This window comes from Terrapene carolina, unplaced genomic scaffold (assembly GCF_002925995.2).
Source record: "Terrapene carolina triunguis isolate 2854851 unplaced genomic scaffold, T_m_triunguis-2.0 Scaffold33363, whole genome shotgun sequence".
NCBI lineage: Eukaryota > Metazoa > Chordata > Testudines > Emydidae > Terrapene > Terrapene triunguis.
In genome coordinates this window covers 20,265-31,019 of record NW_020697714.1, presented here as the reverse complement: position 1 = coordinate 31,019, position 10,755 = coordinate 20,265, and the positions used below count along the sequence as shown (strand labels likewise).

Genomic DNA, 10,755 nt, shown 5'->3' with positions numbered 1-10,755 from the left:
ATGCAAGGTGAGGTACCAGCGCATCAGTCGGGGGTTTGTTTCCTTGATGTTTTCAGGTACTTCAGGGGAGCATGGTCGGTCACAAGTACGAAGGGGGCTCCTAGGAGGTAGTATCTTAAGACATCCATGTCCCACTTGACAGCAAGAGCCTCTTTCTCCACGACCAAGTAGTTCCTCTCTCAGGTAAACAGCTTGCAGCTGATATACAGGATGGGATGTGCCTCCCCTTCCTGTGAGAGGACAGCTCCCAGTCCTACCTCTGAGGCGTCTGTCTGCAAAATAAACTCCTGTGTGAGGTTGGGGCTGAATAACACTGTCTCCCAGCATAGGTGCTCTTTGAGGGTTTTGAAGGCCTGGTCACACTCTTCTGTCCAGGGCACACGTCGGGGGCTATCCTTTCTCAGGAGCTCTATTAGTGGGGTGGCAACTGAGGCGAAATTGGGGATGAACCAGGGGTAATAGCCCACCAGCCCTCTTTGTTGTGGTCAGTAGGCCTGTAAAGCCTGGACCTTCCCCACCAACGGGTGTACCTGGCCTCGCCCCAGGGCATACCCCAGATAGGTAGTCTCCTGCCAGACTATTTTGCATTTTTGAGGATTTGTGGTCAGCCCAGCGGCACGTAAGGCCCTAAGGATGGCGGCGACCTGGTTAAGGTAGTCCTCCGGGTGGCTAGTATTTAATCACCACATCATCCAGATAGGCAGCAGCATATATGCAACCCATATCCCTTACTGAGATTCAAGATGCTGATGTTGGCATCGATGTGGCATATCTGCCAACATATCTACACCAGCAACACCATCACAGGACCTAACCAGATCAGCTACAACATCACCGGCTCATTCACCTGCACGTCCACCAATGTTATATATGCCATCATATGCCAGCAATGCCCCTCTGCTATGTACATTGGCCAAACTGGACAGTCACTACGCAAGAGGATAAATGGACACAAGTCAGATATCAGGAATGGCAATATACAAAAACCTGTAGGAGAACACTTCAACCTCCCTGGCCACACAATAGCAGATGTAAAGGTAGCCATCTTACAGCAAAAAAACTTCAGGACCAGACTCCAAAGAGAAACTGCTGAGCTCCAGTTCATTTGCAAATTTGACACCATCAGATCAGGATTAAACAAAGACTGTGAATGGCTATCCAACTACAGAAGCAGTTTCTCCTCCCTTGGTGTTCACACATCAACTGCTAGCAGAGCACCTCACCCTCCCTGATTGAACTAACCTCGTTATCTCCATACTGATTTATACCTGCCTCTGGAGATTTCCATTACTTGCATCTGAAGAAGTGAGGTTCTTACCCACGAAAGCTTATGCTCCCAATACTTCTGTTAGTCTTAAAGGTGCCACAGGACCCTCTGTTACTTTTTACAGATTCAGACTAACACGGCTACCCCTCTGATACGTGGCCCTATCTGGTGAATAACCTCATAGGGCCCTTACCACCGTGCTTGGAGTTTCAACTCCTTGGAGTATAATAAGAGGAGGACCCTTTTACCAGGCTCAAAGGTTCTTCCGCGGGCCGCCCTGTTGTAAGTACGTTCCGGAGCTGCTTGGGCATTCTGGAGGTTTTCCTTCGCTAGATCCACCACGTGGGCCAACCCTCTAGAGTTTCAGGACATACTGCAGGAGACCTTGTGACGGCAATGACGTCCGTTCCCAGTTCTCTTGCATGAGGTCTAATAGCCCCCAGGGTTGCTGGCCATACAATAGTTCAAACGCGGAAATCTTGGTGGATGCCTGGGGAACTTCTCTAATGCTTAGTGTGGGATAAGCTAGTCCCAGTGGCAAAGATCTTCTGGTGGAAACTTCTTAGTATCTCTTTAAGGGTTCAGTGAAAGCGTTCTACCAACCTGGCAGTCTGTGGGTGGTACATGGACGTTTGTAACTTTTTTATTCCTAACAGGTCACAGACCTGTCGGAACAGCTTTGAGGTGAAATTGGCGCCTTGGTCTCTTAGGACTTCCCGGGGGAGACCTACCTGGGAAAATATCCTCAGGAACATTGCAGCCAGCATTTTTGCCATGATGTTTCGAAGGGGGATCACCTCTGGGAAACAGGTGGCATCGTCGAGCACAACCAGGATATGTTGAAAACCTGCAGTGCTTTTTGGGAGAGGCCCTATAAGGATCCATGCAATCCTCTCAAAAGGGGTGCCAATCACTGGCAGGGGGGCAAGGGGAGCCTTCGGTACCCCCATGGGGCTGTGAGTTGACACTCCGGACAGAAGTCACAAAAATCCTTTACCTCCCAGTGCACTCCTGGCCAGAAAAACTGCATTAGGATCCGGGCTAGGGTCTTCTCATGCCCCAGATGCCCCACAGCGGGAATGACATGGGCCAGCTGCAGGACGGCCCGTCGATGGCATCGGGGAAATGTTGGGTCTGACCCCAGTTGGGTCCAGATGTCCTGGGTCTGGGAATCACAATCAATCCAACAGAGGTGGTCACCGGTCAACTCGAAGTGTGGGTATTGCGTCGCTCGGTGGGGGTCTGTAATCGTTCCATCAACATAAGCCAACTGCTCATAGGCCTGTCCCAGGGTGGGGTCCTCCCGTTGGTCACAGCTAAAGTCTGTGCCTAAACTGGGGGGCTCACCCTCAGCGAGCAGCTTAGACTCGTCCCCATCATCGGGGTGGGGGGGTCCCAGTCAGCCTCAGAGTTTTCTGGGGTGCCTGGGTTGGGGTCTTTGGGTGTTCCATCTGCCCCTTCGAGAAGTTTTCCATCGAGCACCACCCTGGGTTGTTGGGACTCAAAGCTCACGGTGCGTAGGACCTCCATAAAGCCAGTCCAGTCTCGACCTAAAATGACTGGGTAGACCAGCCGTTAGGCCAGGCCCGCCGTCATAACCCTCATCTCTCCCCTCACAGTCAAGGTGGCTCAGGCTCAAGGATAAGATTTCATGTGCCCATGGATGCACTGCAACCTAATGACGCCCAGCTGCGGCTCTGGGGGTTTCATGAGGTCCTGACGTACCAGAGTCTGTCCACAACCGGAGTCTATGAGGGTGGAGACCCAAATTCCATCTACGTCTATCAGGGTTGTCACCTGGCCCGGTGGCCGCTTATGTGACCGAGATTCCCCGGTCCAGACTCGGTTGAAACTGAGGAAGGCCTCTGGGTCATCCTCGGGACCTGCCTTTGTCAGGTGCACAGGCCCCACGGGGTCGGGTGGAGTCCCTGCCTTCACAGGATTGGAACTGCTAGGTGTTGCAAGCACTGCCATTGTTGTTGGGCCCTCAGCTCTGAGATCAGTTGCTGTTGCTAGCGTCCAAGCTATTGCAGGAGTTGCTGCTGCTGCTGGAGCTGTGCCATATGCTGCTGCTGTCATCTCTCGGAAAGCCACTGGATGAGTTTCTCAACCTCCATCCTTCCTAGTTGGGGAGGTTCACTGTCTTATCTTCCAGCAAAGGGGGAATTTGATTTGCTGTTGCGCTAGGCTAGTCCCCTTGTTTCAGGGGTGGGGCGTTGCCCACATTCTCCACCAAGTGGTCCCTCACTCTCAAGTGGGGAGGGAGGCCACTCTGCCTCACTACAGGCAGACTGCAAATCACAGTTTGTAGGGGAAACTCCAGCCCTCTGGGAGGGACAGAGCAACAAACAGTCTATAGCCCAGCACCTTCTGGCTGGGGCAGAGTAGACAAAGCAGTCTTGAGTCTGGCATCCTGGCTGAGGCGCACAGCAGACGAACACAGGCCTCTTGGACCTCAGGTGGGGAGGCTGCCACCCCAGGGGTGGAGTGGCAGGAAGTAGGGTGATGCGGGCCCACCTGATTCCACCGCGTCCCAGCCCAGGGCCCTAACAGAGGCGGAGTGTTCCGCTACTGGGTCAGCGGTGTGAAGGAAAACTTGAGAGGCCTAAAACTTTGGTCAAGAGAGCTGTGTACGTGGTAGAGGGGCGAAAGAGGGGAGTGTGGGAAAAATACAAAGTGAAGCAACTGCAAATAGCCAGTTTTGTAAAATGTAGCTGTAACAGCAAAATGTTAGGAAAGCCGTTAACCACAAAGGAACAACATGTTAATCAACAGGAAAGCTTGTGCTTCTGTATTCCTAATAAGGGGTTGTTTTTCTGTTTTGGGGAAAATTACTAATGAAGAAGTGTGCTTGACTAATTGTGGTTTTAAGCTATATAAGCTTTTGTGTTTCTTTATTTGGGAGACTAGCTAGGCTTGGCTGTGTCTCCCTGCATGCTTGTAATAAAGGAGCCTCAGGCTGTTCTGATCCAAACACAACACATGGGAATTTTTCCACAACAGCGGGGAATCCCACCGCAACATGCAGACTCACACTCCGGCAGCAGAACTGGACCACAGTCTGGTTCCTCTGCACTGCAATCTGGCTGTCGGGCTCTGTAGTTCAAAGGCCCTCTGTCTCCTTGGGGTACTCAACCGCCGGCAATCCTCACAGCTCCTCAGGGCATTCGTCTGATGGTGGTCCTGGCAGCTCCTCGGGGCACTCGTCTGTCTCCTCTAACCACAGGCCGCAGCTCCACTCGGGGCCTAGTTCAGGATCCTGTTGAGAGCCCAGCTCCCTGGAATGATTGGTTAGTCTGCTCCCTCCTGTGCGTCAGTCCCAAATGAGCACTGGGGCTCTCCTTTTATACTTTCTGTCCCACCCCAGGACTTCCGGCAAGGGGGGCAGGACCAATTTAGCTCCGCCCACCAGGGGGAGTGTTGTGGTCCCTCACTCTCCTGCTCAGAGGGAGGCCACTCCTCCTCACTACCATGGGTCAATGCAGCATGATTGTAGACACTACGTTACTTATGTCAACCGTAACAGTCCTCCAGCCACTGTCCCACAATGCCCAACACTGACCGCTCTGGTCACAGTTGTGAACACCACTGCCCAGGGGTCACATAGACCAGAAGCCCCCACACACAAACACACACCTTTAAAATCCCCGTACATTTTTGAAATGCCTTTTCCTGGTTGTCCAGCTTGATGAGCACACCTAGCAGCTCTTCACTGCTGTGTGCAACTGCCCAGTTGCCCGTGCCAGCGACATGCTGCAGACATGCTCCTGCCTGGAGTAGACAGGAAACATTGGATCTCCTGGGCCTGTGCGGAGAAGCGGCTGTGCAAGCACAGCTCTAAACCAGCCATAGAAACATCAACATCTACAAGCAGATTGCTGGGGGGATGCAGGAGAAGGGCTACGACCGGAACCAGCAGCAGTGCTGCGTGAAAGCCAAGCAACTGTGGCGGGCACACCAGAAGGGCAGGGAGGCCAACAATCGCCTGGATGCTGAGCCGCAGATCTGATGGAAAGAGCTGCATGCCATACTTGTCAGAGACCCCACACACCACTTTGGATACCGCCGATGACCCTGCACCACCGATGACCATGAGTCACAGGCCCCTGCCATGAACAGCAAGGAGAAGGCGGATAAGGAAGAGGAGGAGGAATATGAGGGACAGACTACCAGCGGATCCAGCTGTGCTGTGAGCCAGGACCTGTTTTTGACGTGACCACAGTCCAGCCAGTCACTGCAGTCGAACACTGGTGAGCCTGATGCAGAGGAAGGAATGTCAGGTAAGTATTTAAATTTATTTCCCCCATTACAGTGATGATTCCCCCAACTTAACAGGACATAGCTACCTGTTAGGGGTTCCCCCTCCACACCAGCAGAACATCTGACCAACATAAGGAGGGGAAAAAAGACTATGCAGGAGGACAAGTTCTGCAAGATCCTGCAAGCCAGGGCTGCATCAGACCTTGAGCAGAGGGCCGGGATGGTGAATACTGCAGACAGTCTGGAATAGGAAAGATCGTAGAGGAGACAGGCCCAAGAGTCCCAGCTGGAAAAGGAGTGGGAGATGCACCAGGCATAATGGAGCTTCTCCGTCAGCAAATGTGGATGCTGCAGACTCCTGTGGACCTCCAAGCTCAACGGCCATTGCCGTGGATGGAGAACTGCAGCATAGCACCTCCCTACCTCCCCGCCCTCAGCATTCCACGTGGCCTCTGGGCCAGCCCACACACCCCTACCGCGCCACAGCTGGGGAATCAGCTTCATGTACATCATCCGTGCCTCTCACAGGTCAGCCTATGCGTAACTGCAGTGGACATCACTGATCCTTTTCCTCATTTGTTAAGGTTCCAAAAATGTTTAAGTTGAAAATGCATTTCCTATTATGTTCTGCAGATTGTTTGTTAGGTGCTGTTTTCCTAACTGAATAAAACTTGGCAGGGAAAGTGATGGTCTTGTACACTCACAATCCATAGGATCAGTGGCAAACACTGTAGTCGTCAAAAATGTACAGCAAGCACCCCAAGGTTATTAGCTGCACTGGCAGTTATATATGCACAGATGTGCAGCAAGCACCACACAGTTCCTCACAGGCCCCCAAACGGCAGCGCCGGGCTGAGCATAGTGCACCACAGCACATTCCTGTGGCTCACCATGGAAGTGCTCTTTCAAAGCCTCCCTAAGCCGTAGCTCCTCACTGAGCTCCTCTGATAGCCCTTGTGTCTGGCTGATCCAACTCAGCAGACAGCCGCTCCACCTCCGTCCTCTACCCCTGCGGCAAGTTTTCCCCTTTGCTTCACAGATATCACGCAGGATACAACAGGCAGCTATAACCATTGGGATATTTTTCACACTGAGATCCAATCTGGTGAGTAAACAAGGCCAGGGCCCTTTCAATCTACCAAAAGCACATTCACCTGTCATTCTGCCCTGCTGCGCCTGGAGCTGAATCTCTCCTTGGTGCTGTCGAGGTGACCAGTGTGTGGCTTCATGAACCAGGGGAGGAAGGAGTAGGCAGGACCCTCAGGATCACTATCAGCATTACATAAAAACACTCATACTGGTCAGACCATAGGTCCATCTAGCTCACTATGCAACCCCTCAGTCACTGGAAGGTGGTTGGTGCCCCATGAAGTCCGAAGGGCAGCCAGGTAAATTGATACAGCCCAGTTAGGGTGACAAAAGCGGTCTTCTCCTTGGAGCTCGGGTCCAGGGGGATTTGCCAATATCCCTTAATGAGATCCATGGATTTATATAGAGGCAATATAGGGCTGGGGCAAGCTTAGCACACAGACCCCAGAATGTGGCCTGGCGAAACATGCACTGCTTGTTATTCCAAGCCTGCATTACAAAGTGATTCTACCAGTCAGTACTTGTTTCTCAGGCCCAGAAGCAGTGGTCCATTGTCTGCAGCTGCTCCGTGAATGAAACCAACAATCATGAATTGGTTTGAGCTGTGTCTCACAGCAATCTGTCCTCCAAGAAATCATCATGTTCCCCACGCTGGTTCTTGCAGCTCTGCAAATACTGGAGGATCGTGTGTCCTGTGTTTGCAAGGCTCATGAAAAATGAAGCAGAGCTGTACAGGCTCCATAGTTCTGTGAGAGATGGCCGAGCAACACAAGTCCAGCGCAAGGTCATAGAAAATTGAAAATACGTGTGAAAATTATGGGATAGAGATATTATGGGGTGGAGAACATTGCATTATAGGAAGTTGACCCCTGGCTCCCAGTCACCCCGTGCAACTCTGTTCTGCCCCATCATGCATTGCCAAAACTACCCAAAAGACAGTGAGCTGAATGGTGGCGGGTTGCTTGCTAGGATACCTACCCATGGTGCATCGCACTGTGAATCAACACAAGCAGTTCTGGTAAGTATACGCAAGGGGACAAAAGGAGCCAAGTGTGCACATGCACAAACGATGTACTAAATGCGGCAGCTGTATGCCGACCCAACTTGTGTTGACAACATTTCATAGCACAGACATGGCCACAATGTTATCCAGCTTTACTACACCTTCTCAAAGGAATAGGGAGGGGAAAAGTGTCTCCTTCCAGACAACTCCCTTTTATCAGGCCCTACTAGCCTTTTCTCTCTCTCTCTGCTGCTTCTCCCCCCTTGCACTTCCTCCCTATGCTCTTTTATCCAATCTCGTTACTGGGCTAATTAGCTTGTTAGCTTCCCTGTCCCAGTCTGATCTGGTAATCAGGAGTTCCTCTCTTAATCAGGCCCTGCCCAGGGCCTAATGGGTTAAACAATGACTAGAGTGCAGGTTCTGTTGCTGATTCCCAGCACTCTGTCACAAACTCCAAGAAAAGGCTGAACAATGAACCACCCCGATTATGAAAAGAGACAAAAGCCTGGGACTCTGTAAGAGAAGAACGGCCACAAGGTGTTATCCATTACAGAGGCCACATTGCCAGTGTGAGTGTCTCATGAAAAGCGGATCCCAGCTCTCTGGACCGGACAAGTGCGGTAAGGCCTGACCAGTGGGGGAGGAATACATTATTAGACTGGAACGGAACTGGGTAATAAGTGTAGGCTATAGACTGAGTTTTATATTTTTCTTTTATCCAGAACCTTGTGTTTCCAATCCCCTTACTTGCCTTTAGTTTGGATCTTTGCCTTAAGATGAGTTAAATACACTTCTAGTTGGTTTATTATAACCACAACCAAGTGCCTGACACTAAAGAGTGGGTTGAGCTGAGGGGAGGCTGCTCTTCCTGGTTTTTCCTCTGCTCCTCCTCATCTTTCCCTTTTTTCTCTTGCTGCCTTTTGCAGTCTGCTAGTCTCTGTTCCTCCATCTGAAGCTCCTTTGCTTTCCGCTCCAACTCCCACTGCTTCAGCTCTAGCAAAGGGGGAACCGGATCGTCAGGATGTCCCCCTGCTGCTGCTGCAGGTGCCTCTGTGGCCCTGGGACTCTCTCGAAATCCCACCTGGGTTTAGACCTTGATTCGATCATCCTTCTCCAGCCATGCAATCGGCTGAGCCTTGTGTAACTTCTCGATACTTAACCCTTTCCCACCGCACAGCTCTGTGATGCTCTTCTTAAGGAGGTGGATATACTCCATTTTCTTCCTCTTTCCTTTGACTAGTCTTGTTTTCATTGCTACAAGTCACTTATTGCAAAATCCTCCTGTTGCATTCAGAATCCCACCAGCTGCCACCAACTGTCATGGATCCTCCAGGTCTGTCCTATACCTCCGCTTTTAAACAGTCTCTTAGAGGAACCCCTTCAGTGTGCCAAATCCCCGAGGGCCCCACTCTTCCCTCAGGGTCAGCCATGCAGCCTCAAGGCCTCCGAGACTGAGCCTCTGGGCTCCAGCTCTCCTGGCTTACGCCATGAGCTGTGCCCAGCAAGTCCAGCTGAGATAGACTCCTGGTCAGAGACTGCTACACTCTTCAGGGATTAAAGTACCCAGCAAGTATCTGCAGTGATACCCGGCAGCCTTTTCAAAAAGAGTAGGGTTTCTTAGGCTATGTCTATACGTGCAGGGCTATAGCTGATGAAGATGCTCTATGCCGAGGGGAGAAAGCTCTCCCGTCGGCATAAAAAAAACTACTTCCACAAGCAGCAAAACCACACGAGCGCTTAGGTCATTGTAACTTACATTACTCAGGAGAAGGCGGGTTTATTCACACCCCTCAGCGACATAAATTATGCCGACATAGGCTGTAGTGTAGACACAGCCCTAGTCAACTGGAACGCAGCATCAGCAAGTCCTTAGGTTAGCACAGAGAAGCAAAGATTAATACATAATCCATACTGGGCAATGCTCTTGAGTCATGCTGCTGTACCAATCATCTAGGGCCTTGGCTACACTTGTGGATTCACAGCGCTGCCGCAGCAGCGCTGTGAAGCGCGAGTGTAGTCGCGCCGCCAGCGCTGCGAGAGCTCTCTCGCAGCGCTGCAAGTACTCCACCTCTCCGAGGGGAATAGCTTGCAGCGCTGCGAGGGAGCGTGCAGCGCTGCAGGCGCTGATTACACTGGCGCTTTACAGCGCTGCACTCACTGCGCTCAGGGGGGGTGTTTTTTCACACCTCTGAGCGCAGCAAGTGCAGTGCTGTGAATTGCCAGTGTAGCCAAGGCCTTGGTGTCCTTTCCCTGTGTCTGTCCCTTTCTCTTAGGCTTCGTCTACACTAGCACTTTTGTCTGTCAGGGGTGTGAAAAAAAGTACACCCTGACTGACATAAATTTCACCGACAAAAGCGCTGGTGCGGACAGTGCTACGTTGGCATGAGAGTGTCTCCCGCAGACGTAGCTACCGCCACTCGTTGGGGGTGAGTTAATTATGCAAAGAGCGGCTACACAGGAGTGCAGCAGCAGCAGTACAGTTGTGCCGCTGTAAGGTCCGTAGTGTAGACCCAGCCTACGTTCCAGGAAAGCTCCCTGTCTCTGGAAGCCCAGTTCTTCCTGCTCCTCAAAACACGCTGAGTTCACGTGCGCTCCACCCAGACAAGCTGGGAGCCTCCTGTTGATAGGTGTCAAGTGTCCAGTCCTGGGGGTTTCTGTTGTCTCTGTAAGGTCTTCCACTGATATGGGTTATTCACAGTCAGTCCTTTAATGAGCCATTTGTATCACCCTGCCACAGCTCTTCACACTCAGAGCACAGCAACACCAAATACAGAGGGCAGCTGACGCATGTATTGGAATAACAGAAATATTACCAAAATTCCCACATCCGACACACACACACACTGGTCACAGCCCTTGGAGAGAAGCAAAGCACAGGGGCTGGACTTTAGGCCAGTGAACGCAATGAAGGGTGAGGGGACTGCAAGCCTCAAACCTTGGTCGAGATGCAGAGGCTCCTATGTCCCTGCCCACAGAGAGGTGATGGCTGGAGGCCTGGTACCTGAGAGGGCATTCCTTGAGCAGACTTCAGAGGAAGTCAAAGCTGTAGCTCCCCCCAGACCTGTGATGTCAGACAATCAGTTTTGGGGAATTAGGGAATCCAGTGAGTCAGGTGCAGTAGAAGAGCGTATTACCC

The 10,755-nt window shown here is 51.7% G+C and overlaps 1 protein-coding gene across 1 annotated transcript in view; it reads right to left on the bottom strand.

Annotated features, from left to right (window-relative positions):
• The window catches only part of LOC112117294 (zinc finger protein 271-like), a 40,135-nt gene that overhangs the window by 19,721 nt on the left and 9,659 nt on the right, over positions 1-10,755 (bottom strand). The gene's annotated exons all lie outside the window — the stretch shown is intronic.